Source organism: Panthera pardus, unplaced genomic scaffold (genome assembly GCF_024362965.1).
Source record: "Panthera pardus isolate Hobbes unplaced genomic scaffold, ASM2436296v1 HiC_scaffold_7, whole genome shotgun sequence".
Lineage (NCBI taxonomy): Eukaryota > Metazoa > Chordata > Mammalia > Carnivora > Felidae > Panthera > Panthera pardus.
This window is the reverse complement of record NW_026527002.1, coordinates 10,889,578-10,902,981: the sequence shown is the minus strand read 5'-3', so window position 1 is coordinate 10,902,981 and position 13,404 is coordinate 10,889,578.

Genomic DNA, 13,404 nt, shown 5'->3' with positions numbered 1-13,404 from the left:
ATGATGATGTTCTGTCATCTCAACCATAGATGTGTATATAGTGAGCTAGAGCAATGAAGGTGTTACTTATAAATATTACTTATGTGCTTTGAGAGAGAGAGTGTGTGTGTGAGTGGAGGAGGAACAGAGAGACAGGGAGAGGGAGAATCCTAAGCACGCTCAGCTGTCAGCAGAGAGCCCGGTGCGGGGCTCCAACCTTCCAATCTATAAGATCGTGACCTAAGCACAAATCAAGATTTGGACGCACCCATGCACCCCAGAAGTTGTTACTTGTAACACCCCAGTGAGCACTACATCTCATAGGTCGGGAGAGCTGTCCATCAAGTTAGTTAGGAATTGCCACCAGGAAGACTGGGTAGACAGATGTGTGCTCATGGCAGTTAGATGATAATGTGACTAATTGTTTGGATTTAAATAGAATTATCGTTATTCAGGCAAAGCCGAAAGGTCCATATTACTGAGGAAATATTTTTCATGCAGCAGTCTCCTAACGGTTTCTAAACTGATCACACTGTTTCCAGTAGATCTTGAAAAACACACTTGAAATGTGTTTTCTGATAGGGAACTTCTATTTATAATTTAGTAATTGGCAAGAAGGAAAAAGAATGAAGAGGAATGAAGCAACAACGAAGAAGCTGCGATGTGAAGAGCTCTTGTCCTCTGTAGGGGCCAGGCGGCCCCGTTTCCTACAGCAGAGTAACTAATACTTTGTTATTTAACCCTGGTTTCTCATGTCTTAGAGCCCATTCTACTGAGCTTGTCCAGTTTTTACCAGGTAGTGCTTTGGAAGTGGAACCCAATAAAATTTCGATATAGATTTTTAAAAAATGTTTACTTATTTTTCATAGAGAGAGAGAGACAGAGCGCGAGCAGGAGAGGGGCAGAGAAAGGGAGACCCAGAATCCGAAGCAGGTTCCAGGCTCTGAGCTGTCCGCACAAATCCTGACATGGGGCTCCAACTCACCAACCGGGAGATCATGACCTGAGCCGAAGTTGGATGCTTAACCGACTAAGCCACCCCGGTGCCCATCAATATAGATGTTTTAAAAGATAGTAAGTATAGCAGTTCTAGCATTGACTTTATTCAAAGAAGTTTCAGGTTTCTCAACTCATTAGATCACAAAACAGCAACACTTGAAATAAGATAATTACTCCTGCCATGATTAACACTGCGTACGTTGGCTGTTCTCAACTGATGTATGACAAACTCCTTGCAAATCAGAGAATTGTATTCACCCTCATGGTAACGCAATTATGATCTTAGTAGTCATTATAGAGAAAATATATAATAAGGAGTTATTATTAACGTATGAATATTAATGTTTTGTAATTTGCATTATATATGTAATGCATTCACATATGTAAATGCATAATTATGCATTACATCATTGGCCAAAATATGTTTGAAAATAAGTCGGCAGACACTCTTTGGTGTCAACATACACACTTTTAGGACTTTTGCAGTAACTTTGTGGCATCCTCCCCCTTCAGTCGTCATCCATAAATCACGAGTTGTTAGCTACTGATTTACACAAAGCACATTTCGAGGGTTGAGTTGCACAAATGAGTCCTATTACCCAAATCAGAGTACGAGTGTATGTGGGCGTAACCCTACTGCACCATGCACGACTCTAGAAGAACCCTTTAAGGAAGCTAGCCATTGCTCGTCAGTTCTGAGCAACTTTGGCAAACTGTCAGTAACCCACCAAGGCTCCCTTCTTGACATGTTTCCAATCTGAACAGATTGTGAGCAGAGTTGCTTTAATGCAGCCTGTCACAGGGCTCACGCCTGTAAATCAAAGATGCGTGGCGTGAGATCACATGTAGGGGAAAAATGACATACTTTGTGAAGGCGTGCTGGATAAAAATCTATCATCTCATCTGTTTTGCAGACCTACCACTGCCATTACGATGCATAGGTTTTAAGCGCAGGACACAAACAAAAATAAAACGTTGCCGCTTCTGTTAGCGTCAGTGTCAAAAGCACATCTCTGAAGTCCTCTTGCCATATCAAGGAGAAGCAGCCGCTGTCTTTTCAGAATATTCCTGCCAAACAAACTAACACCAAAACTACCTCTATGTGTGTACTCTACTCTCTGATCTTCAGCCGAGTTATTTTTTTTTTCCTCTTTTTTAAAAAAATTGACCTACAGTTGACGCCCAGTGTTACATTAGTTTCGGGGGTACAACATAGTGATTCGGCAAGTCTGTGTTATGCTGTGCTCACCACATAGCTACCATCTGTCACCATACAGGGTGATTACAGTCCCATTGACTGTGTTCTCTAGGCCGTATACCATGACTGACTCGTTCCGTAATCGGAAGCCTGTACCTCCCTCCATTTCGCCCATCACTCCCCCTTCCTCCCCTCTGGCAACCTCCAATGCGTTCTCTCTATTTATGCATGCGTTTCTGTGTTTGTTTGTCCATTGTCCAAAATATCTGAAACATGTTGATTTTAGGATTTTAAAAGTAAATTTCACCCCCTTTAGTCCATATTTATAACTTTTCCTCATAGCGTGGAATTATTAGATTGTTGATCTAGACCTTGGGTAACAATCTTTAGTAACACACAGAAAGTATCTGGGTTTTTAAAACTTTACAAAGACTACTACTTTATTCTATTCAGCTACTTGATAATTAGATTCATTTTCATTTCCACCTAAAATCACTAGTTGGGTGTAGAGTTCTATGATCTTCAATACAGACATAGATTTGTGAAACAGCCACAACAGACAGGATTGGAATGATGCCATCACCACGTAAAACTTCATGGTGCTTTCCTCTTGTGGTCAAATCCTCCTACATCCCTAATCTTAGCAACTACTCACCTGTTCTCTATTTCTATAGCTTTGACATTTCCAGAATGTTATATAAATGGAATCCCACAGTAAGAGAACTTTCAAGACTGGATTTTTTCACTTAGCATATGCATTTAACATCCATTCGTGTTGCTGCATGCATCAATGGGTCACTCTTTTTCATTGCTGAGTAGTATTTCACTGCATTGATGTACCACACGGTTATTGATTTGCCCACTGAAGTGCGTTTTGGTTGCTTCTATTTTCAGCGATTACGAATAAGATGCTATAGATATTCACACACAATATTTAGCGTGGAGATTAATTTCTATTTGTCTGGAGTACCTAGGAATGAGATTGCTCTATGCTATGGTAGCACGTTTCACTTCCTATGGAACTGCCAAACTATTTTGCAGAGTGATGATAGCAGTTTGCAAACTGACTAGCAAAAATGAGAGTTTCTGCTGCCCTGCATCCTTGCCATCATGTGGTTTTGTCACGTTTTATTTTTCCTATCCATTTTAGTAAGTGCATAGAGGTATCCTCTTGTGGTTTTGATTTGCATTTCTGTAATGGCTAAAGGTGTTGAACATCTTTTGTGTGCTTCTTTTCCCTTCTGAATAGTTTCTTTTCTAAAGAGTCTGTTCTGACTTTTGCCCATTTATAAAGTGGGTTCTTTGCCTCTTTATTGTTGGGTTTTCGGAGCATCTTTAACGTATTATGGACATAAGTCTCATGTCAAATATTTAATTTTTGCAAATACTTTTTCCCAGTTGGTGGGAGGGTTGGTTTTTGGCTTTCACAACATAATCATAATTTTTCTAGCAAAGAAAAATTACTTTAATTTTAATGCAGTCCAATTTGTGTTTTTTTCTTTTATGGAATTAAGTATTATTTTTATGAATTTTTGCCCACCCTAAGTTTCCAAAGATTTTTCTCCCACGTGTTCTATGAATTTTGTATATCTCTTACATTTAAGTCAATCACTAGCTATCATTAAATTTTTATATACACTGTGAAGTAGAAGTCCATGTTTAAAATTTTGCATCTGAATATCCAACTGTTACTGTACCATTTGCTGAAAAAAACTTTCATATCTCTACTGATTTGCCTTTGAAGCTTTGTTAAAAAATCAGTTGACCGTATTTGCCTAAGTCTGTTTTTATAACTTCTATTCTACCCTATTGATCTTTGTGACTATTTTGTCATCAAGATAACCTCCTTGAGTACCAAAACTTTACAGTAACTCTTAAATTTTTGTTGTCAGAGTCCTCCAGTTTTTTTCTTTTTCAATTTGTTTTGAGTATTCCAGTATTTTTCTTTTTTTACTCTTCTTATAAATCACGAAGTCAGCTTGTCTATGTCTATAAAATTCCTACTAGAATTTTGACTTGGGATATATTAAATCTGTACTTAAATAGAGGAGATACTAACTATATTGACTATCCCAATAATGAACACAATATGTCTCTCTATTTATTTAGGTCTAAGAAGATGACTTTTTTCATCAATGTTTTACACTATATAAGTCCCATACACATTTTGTTAGATTTAAATGTGTTTCTTTTGTTTATTTTTTGAAGGAAGGTACTTTTTCAAGGTTAGGTTTACAATTGTTTGTTTTTAGTTTATAGAAATATAGCTGATTTTTGTAACTTGACTTTGTATCTTGCAACTTTTCTAAACTCCCTTATTAGCTCAAAGAGCTTCTCTTTTTGTAGATTTGATGGTGTTTATTACACACAGTCTCATTGTTTGCAAATAGGAATTGCTTTATTTCTTCATTTCTAATTTGCATGACAGTTATTTCTTTTCCATGCTTTATTTCATTGGCTAAAACTTATAGTAAGGTTTTGAATAGAAGTGGTGAAAGTGGACATTCTTGAGTTTTTCCCGATTCATGGGGGGAAGAATTCAGTTTTTCAAAATGGCCTAATGCTACCTGTAGATTTTTTATGGATGTCTTTATCACACTGAGAATGTCTCCTGTCATTCCTAGTTTGCTAACAGTTTGTATCATGAATTGATGTTTAATTTTGCCTGATATGTTTTCTACATGTATTGATATATTCATGTAATTTTCCCGTTAGGTCCTAAGCAGATTAGTAGAAGATGTAAAGAATCTCTTAAATGCACTTTGCAAATGTCAAATCTCTGTAAAATCTGATGGCCCAAAGCCAAAAGCAATCCAACAAATACATTTCTGTGTAGTTAAGATAATAAGGTTCATATGTGCAAGTCTTCTCATTATAAATTTAATACATATTTGGCATATACTATCTGTGATGGTTCTAATCTTCTGGGCTATCGGCCAAATCCTGTCCAAAATGTTTTTGGCTTGGTCTATAAGATATTTTTTTAAAAGTTGACTTAGAGTCCAGTATTTAAACTTCAGCAGGTTTCATTTCCTTTTCTGGATTGCTAGTTTCCCTTGGAAGCTCTCACAAAACTAGACCTCATTGCTGTGTGGCACCATCAGGTCGAGTTGAGTAGCAGCGATCCCTGTTTTACAAGAGTCATAAGGTCTATTTCACTATAGTACCCAGAATTCCCTGAGCTGTTTTGTTCATTTATGTTATCTGTCTTACAGCAATAGGCTATGGAGTTTGCAATTGCTGACCTAGAAAACTGGGTAGATCCCTTGTTAATGAGCATACTCTTATTAAAAAATTACCAGAATCTACATAATGAGATACTATTTTGTGCAATGGGATGTCCATTTTTTTAAAAAAAATAATTAAGATATGCTATTGAAATGAACAATTCTAAATATTTTGGAAGCAAATAGAACTTGACATAGATAGTTGCTGTTATTATGACCATGTGGATCAGAGTCTTAAAAATACTTGTATCTTTGAACAATTAATTCTATTTCTTGGGATTTACCTTAGGGCGATGATTATAGCCATGTGTAAAATTTTAGCAATGATTAAATTAATGATTGTCACCGACACTTAGGAAAAAAAATGGGAAAATGATGAGTTACCAGGTTAGCAACATATCAATGACATAAAATCTTCCTACAAATTCCAGCCATTTTCAAATGCCCGGGAAATGGCCTTTATTGTGTCACCAAAGGCTTGCTATAAAACAAGACCAAAAAATAAAACCTCCTGAACATGCATATTCCTTGAATAAAACCAAATAAGCATGGAATGATGTAAAGAAGGTGAAAAACCTTCTTCCCATCAGATCACTCTCTGCCTGTAATTCAGATCACAGGGTCTGTGCTAACCAGAAAACTTGGCTCCTGCCTTCTTTTGAATGGAATCTATGTAGGGAACTAGCAAGAACTGAAGCCTTTTCATTTCTTCCTTCAAACCTATTCAGAGACAATAGATACAGAAGAAAACATGGTTGAATACATTTCAAAAGAAAAAGCATAAGGTGCATAATTGGAGATGGGACAGGCCTAGTGAGGAGTGCAGGCCTGTAGTTGTACATCAGTTATGTGCAATATTTCTATAGTGGGGAACTCTATATCCTACCTCCCAAGAATAATGGAAGAACCATACCATCGGAGCCAAAGAATCCAATGAAGTCCACCAGACCCAATCTGGATAAATGTCAACTACACACAAGAAATTGAGTTGGAGTTATAGGCATCAACTTCTCTTCTGTGTCTAGTCTTCAGAAGTCCAATCAGAATAATCCATAAGTCTTGTCTTTCAGAAAACCTCAGGCCCAGCTTCCTTTTTAGTCAAAGAAAACTAATCCAAACAGAAAAAGGTAACAGCATGAAGACTATAAAAAAATTCCAAACCAGAAAGTAACAGAAAAGCATAGCCTTGAATATTCAAAAGAGGATAATTTTAGACATAATTTGCATAACATTTATGTTCAATAATTTTTTTTTTAATTAACAAAAGTGTTTAGGCCTTGGAGGTTGTTTTCAAGATTTTCACGTTAGAGATAATCTATTGCTAAATGCTGACATTTTAATCTCGGTGTACTCTTTGACCCAAGAATTGAATAAAGGAAAATTCCTTTTTGTTAGAGTTTTGTGGCCTTTATTTGGTTGTATTAAGTGTTTTAGTTGTTTGCACTGCATTGTGGTCACATTGGAGTATCTAGAATATCAGTTTTCTTTATGTAATTTGAACTTTATTAATGTATTGCTACCTGGTTCTTTTTGAAAATAGTCTACAGTTGTTTGAAAATAACACGCCTTTTTTGCTTAAATAAACCAAGTGATATTGCATTATTTAATCCTCTATATACATTTTATACGTTCTTACTTATGTCAATAAGTTTGTCACAGTAAACATGTGAAAATTTCTACCTTAATATTCAGTCTTTTAATAGCATATCTCCCCTAAATGCCATTTCACTAGGTATCTGTCTATTGAAAACCTAGTTTAAAATTATTTATCTGATAGTGGGGGAATTTAACTTCAGCAAATATATCTGTTGATCACTGATGTGTTTGTCTTACTTCATTTCTTTTAAATATCTTGTGTTTATTATACTTTCTTATATTCCCTTTCATTTACTTTTCCTATCTTATAATATTGATCAAGTTTTGTTTGCTTTTTATTCCAATGATATGTTACCAGTTAATTATTTTTAATTTCACAGCATATATTTTAACATACATTTATCTGAAGTCATAGATAAACATTATGTACATTCTTTCCCCCAATAAACAAGATCCCTGCTTCTGCCTTGAAAAATTTAGGCATTCGCCATTCTTCTTCTCTCTTTTCTTCCTTCTTTTCCCTCCAAACTCCTACTATTCTTGTCTTTGATATTTTATTTTTATTCTTAGATTTTATCATATGACAGTCATCTCTGTGTTTACCTATGTTTTTTAAGAGAATTAATTTGTTTTCCAGTCTATCTCATTACAAATGCAATTTCCATCAATTTCCAACTTGTTTTTTAAAATTTCTACAATCATTCTTTTTTTATTTCAAGGAGAATACTTTTTCTTTCTAGCGCAGTGACATATATATCGCTATATATATATATATATATATATATATATATATATATCTTCGCTTTAAAATTTTTCTTGTCAGGTTATTAAGGTTTAATTTACATAGTAAATTCCACCCTTTAGAAATACATAGTTGATCCATAACCACCACCATCATCATTTCCACCTCACCAAAAAGTTCCTTCATATCTACTTGCTGTCCAGTCTCTTCCCTCACCCCTGAGCCCAGGAACCAATCCAATTTCTCTTCCCGCAGCCTGGGGTTCCCAAAATGTCATATAAATTGAGTCAGACGGTGTATAGCCTATTGTGACAGGCTTTTTCACCTGTATAATGCTTTGAAGAATTATCCATATTGTTGTATGTGTTAGAAGCTCAGGTCATTCGTTGCTGAGTAGCATTCCATTGTATGGGGAAACCACAATTTTTTAAACCCATTCCCAGGTTATAGGGCATTTAGATTTTGACCCAGATTTTGACTATTACCTATAAAGCTGCTGGTCATGTGCTGATCTTGTGTAAACATAGGGTTTCATTTATCTTGACTAAATACCTGAGGGGGATTGCTGGTCTCTGTGGGAAGTGTATGATTAACTTTGTAAGAAACATGGCTGCTGGTATTTTGCATTTCTCCCGGAAATCTAACCGATTTCAGGTTACTCTGCATATTCATTAGGACTTGGATTGTCAGGCTTTTTTTTTTTTTCAGTTTTAGCCATTGCAATGGATGATTAGGAATATGTGATTGTGTTTATAATTTGCATTTCTTTAACGCTTATTTTTATTTTTGAGACAGAGAAAGACAGAGCATGAATGGGGGAGGGTCAGAGAGAGAAGGAGACACAGAATCCGAAGCAGGCTTCAGGCTCCAAGCTGTCGGCACAGAGCCTGAAGCGGGGCTCGAACCCACGGACCGCGAGACCATGACCTGAGCCGAAGTCGGACGCTCAACCGACTGACCCACCCAGGCGCCCCTACATTTTAAAAATAACTAATAAACAATGTTGAGCATCTTTTCATGTGTACATGTGCTATTCATGAAACTGCTTTGGCCATGTGTCCTTGTGAAAGTCCAATAGAAATCCAATCACTCCATCCCACTTGTTGAAAACACTATCATTTTAATATTGAATAGCCATTGCATCATTGTAAAAATCAATTGATGATACTTCTGTAGGTCCATTAGTGGATCTTCCCATCTGTTATAATGTTCTATCTAACTATCCTATTCAAAACCTTACTGTTTTGATTACTGTAGCTTTGGGGGGACCATACTTTCTGGTTTCTTGGTATGCTTAATGAGTTTGCAGTGACAACTAGATATTTAAATATTATAATGGGATAACTCTGAAAATCAGATTCTCCCCATTCCCCAGGATTTGTTGTTCTTGTTTGTTGCAGGCTATAGTTATTCTTTGTTTTGTTACTTTTCGGAACTAGTTTTGCAGGTTTTTCTCCAGCTTGCGCATGGTCACTGTATTCTTTTTTTCCTTTAGCGTATTTTCAGCTAATGTTCTGACCCAGATTTCCTCAAATGCTAGCAGCTAAAACATGCGTGCACGTGCTCACACAAAGAAACGAGCAAACAAAAACAAAAAGTCTCCCAGTCTTTGCTGATTGGCTTTGAGCTAGAACACTGTTTTGACACTTAGCCCAAACATTTATAATTCCAACTTAGTCTTTTTGCACTGACCCAAGAGATCAGCCAGAAGTGAAAGCTTATAGTCTTCTTAGGTCTTTTCTGAGAATGTGTCCTGCCCTGTATAAGTGTGTGTGTGGCATACACAGAGAATGAATGCCTTAATTTCCCAAAGAAACTATATCCCCAGCTTTTCTTCCTATCTTTGGCTGATCCACTGTGTTTTAAAAAATTTGGTGTTTTACATTTAATTTTTTTTAACATTTATTCATTTTTTGAGAGACAGAGAGAGACACAGAGTATGAGTGGGGAGGGGCAGAGAGAGAGAGGGAGACAGAGAATCCAAAGCAGGCTTCAGGCTCTGAGCTGTCAGACAGATCCCAGCGTGGGGCTTGAATTCACGACCCACAAGATCACGACCTGAGCCAAAGTTGGATGCTCAACCGATGGAGACACCCAGGTGCCCCATGGTCTTTTATATTTTATTCATGCTTGAAATTCTCTGAAATTCTTTATCTATCTATATATCTATCTATAATGTTTATTTATTTTCAAGAGAGAGAGAGAGAGGCAGAGAGAGAGAGAGGGAGATAGAGAATCCCAAGCAGGCTCCACATTGTCACCCCCCAAGGGGCTTGAACTCACAAACCATGAGATCATGACCTGAGCTGAAATCAAGAGTTGGAGGCTTAACTGACTGAGCTACCCAGGCACCCCCTCTCTGAAATTCTTGAATCTGTGGTTTGTCTTTCTTAATTTTGAAAATTTCTTAGCCATATTCTCTTCAAATATATCTTTCTCTTTTCTTTCTGGAATTTCGGTTCTACCTGTGTTAGACCACTTTATGTTTTCCCACAGCTCTTGGGTTCTCTATTCTAGTTTTTCACACTTTATCTCTTTGTATTTCAGTAAAGATAATTTCTATTAAAGTTAGATTTATTTCCAAGGAAATATGGTTCTAGGAATCCATTGAAAGTAGAAACCATCCAGGAAGGATCACCATCTGAGCCCTAATCTTAGAGAGGTACCACTGCTACAGAATCAACGTGCCAAAGCAGGGAGAAACAAGTAAAAAATTGTCTTAACCACTCTGTCCTCTTGACCTTTAATCTCCTGTCATTTCCTGCTAGTGGCTAACTCCAACTAAAGCCTTATGAAAAAGATGACTGAGTAATGCATGTTGGGGTCATGCTCCAAGGATTTGGAACACAATAGAAAATGGCAGGCAATGGATGGAGGAGAGACTACAATTACCATCATTCCTGTTAATCTGAAAATGTGAAATAATGTATCATCATGGTTTAATTTGTATGACTTCTATTATGCAGGAGGTTGGCTTCCTATAATACCTTTACGGCCATATCTACTTACTTTCCTGAGGCTATTCTCTGCCAAGATTTTCCTTGTAGCCAAAACAATATCCTATCTGTATAAAAGTATCCATGATTACCTAGGAAAAATCCTTTAATAACTATTTTCACGTAAAATGGGTAGATTAGATATAGAGAAAATAAAAGGGATACACACATACACACATTTTTCTAAGGTCACTGTATCAAATGTCCACGCCCTGGGTGGCTTAAAGCAACAGAAATGTATTCCGTCCTGGAGCACCTGGGTGGCTCAGTTCGTTAAACATCCGACTTGGGCTCAGGTCATGATCTGGTTCGTGAGTTCAAGCCCCAAGTCCAGCTCTGTGCTGACAGCTGGGAGCCTGGAGCCTGCTTCGGATTCCGTGTCTCCCTCTCTCTCTGCTCCTCTCCGGCTCGAACTGTCTCCCTCAAAAAGAAATAGACAGAAATGTATTCTGTCCTGGTTACCAGTAATCACTGACATTGCTCAGCTCCCAACTCCAGTCCCTGCCTTCATCTTCACATGGCTTCATCCTCTGTGTCCGGGTCTTCTCTGTTCCTGCCTTTCTCAAATCTCCCTCTACCTTTGTCTTGCAAGGACACTGGTCATGGAATCTGGGGCCCACCTGAACGATCCAGGCTGACTTCATCTCAAGACCTTTAATTTAATTACATCTGCAAAGATCCTTTTTCTAAAGAAAGCAACATTAGCAGGTATGCGGTATGAATATCTTCTTGGAGCCTTTTTTCAGCCTGTCCTTTATCACACATACACCTCAAATAGGTCTCTTATTAATAATGCTAGGCAGATCTTCTATTCCTAGCCATATTTTTGTCCACTTGATGTCTCATAGCATGAGATAGGTGAGTTAAAATGGTATGTTTTACTATTTTGCTCTTTATCCTCGAATCTCCTATAATTTCTGCTTTATGAACATTGCCACTAAGTTATTTGGTGCATAAAAATTTATAATTATATCTTTATTATGGATTGCGCATTTTGTTGCTATAAAATGTCCTTATGATTTCATGCAGTGTTCCCTTGTCTTACAGTGATATTGTGACTCCCGGCTTTATTATTTGAATTTAGCTGGTTTATCATTGCCCCGTCTTTAACTTTCAGTTATTTTGAATCACTTTGTTTTAGAAGTGTTTTCCTTTTTAAACGTATAGCACATAGGTGTATACTCTGAGCAGCACGAAACATTTTTCAACAGGCGAGTTTGGGCGATTTCATTTATTTACATGACAGGTAAATTTGATTATAATTCTAATATAGTATGCTATATCTTTTTTTTTTTTTAAAGTATCAGGCACCTCTCACCCTCATACCTTTAAACTCACCTGCCTCTTGCGCTGGCTAACGCTGCACCTGGGCTCTCCAGAAGACTGGATGTTGGCACAAGCCCACAGACCTCAGTGCACCTCCAACTCCGAGCCAGTTGCCTGTTACCGCAAAGTCTCACTGCTAATTGTGCCGCTGGAAATGTACGTGTAAGAAACCTAGAGCCATGTGGTTTTTGTTGATTTTTTTTTTAATATTTCTCAGTTTTCACAGTTGTCTTGTCAAACGCAATTACACCCAGTACTTAATCTGTCCATTTTACCTGGCGTCTTTTTACCGGTGCAACTGCTGGAGGTGAGACGTTATTACGCTGGGACCACCTCTTACCTTCTTTTCCATTTTTCTTCATGTTTTTCATTGACTCTTTTCTAGGAAGTCAAAATACAGTATGCCCATTTCCTGTTTTGTCACCATAATCTTTCCCTTCGTTTTCATCTTTCTTCTACATTTATGTAGATTCATTGCTCACTGCCAAGCCTCTCTCTTTAATTGTTCAGTCGTCTTTAGTTCGACTGGAGGTTGCCCTCTATTAGATTCCTCAAAAGGGGATCAGGGAAACACATTTCTTTTAGGTGGATGTTCATAACTCTACACAGTTATATTTTTACACAGTATATTTGTGTTACATAACTCTACACAGTAGATTTGTATTACAAATATCATGCTTTTCCCTGAGGATTGTACATATTTTGCTCCAATATATTTCTTTGAAAGTCTGTACAGTTTTTTCCCCTTATAAGTGACTTATTCCTTTTGCCTAAATGCTTAAATGACTCACTTAAAATTTTTGGTGGCTAGGAGTGCCTGGGTGGCTCAGTCGATTAGGCATCCGACTTTGGCTCAGGTCATGATCTCACGGCTCATGAGTTTGAGCCCCGCATCAGGCTCTGGGCTGACAGCTCAGAGCCTGGAGCCTGTTTCGGATTCTGTGTCATTCTCTCTCTCTCTCTGCCCCACCCCTGCTCACGCTCTAGCTCTCTCTCCTTCAAAAATAAACATTAAAAAGTCTTTAAAAATTATTGATGGCTAGAAATTGTTCCCCTAAAGAGGTGTTTTCCCCCCAATTTAAGAAACTTTTTCTTCAATTGTATGTTTAAAAATCAGGCTGTGCTTTTCTGTGGAGTCCAGCTCTGCTACATTACCTCTCCTTTGCTCTCTGTTTCTATAATTATCCCTTTAACTCAGATTAACTCAGTGATTTTTCTCCCTTGAGTTCTTTCGGTTGATCGTCCATGTTTCTTTACATGTAAATTCCACCCCCCCCCCCCCTCCCGCAATGTATTTCCTGACCTCTTCCAGCTAGCATTTTTCTCTGCCATTTGTTTGGT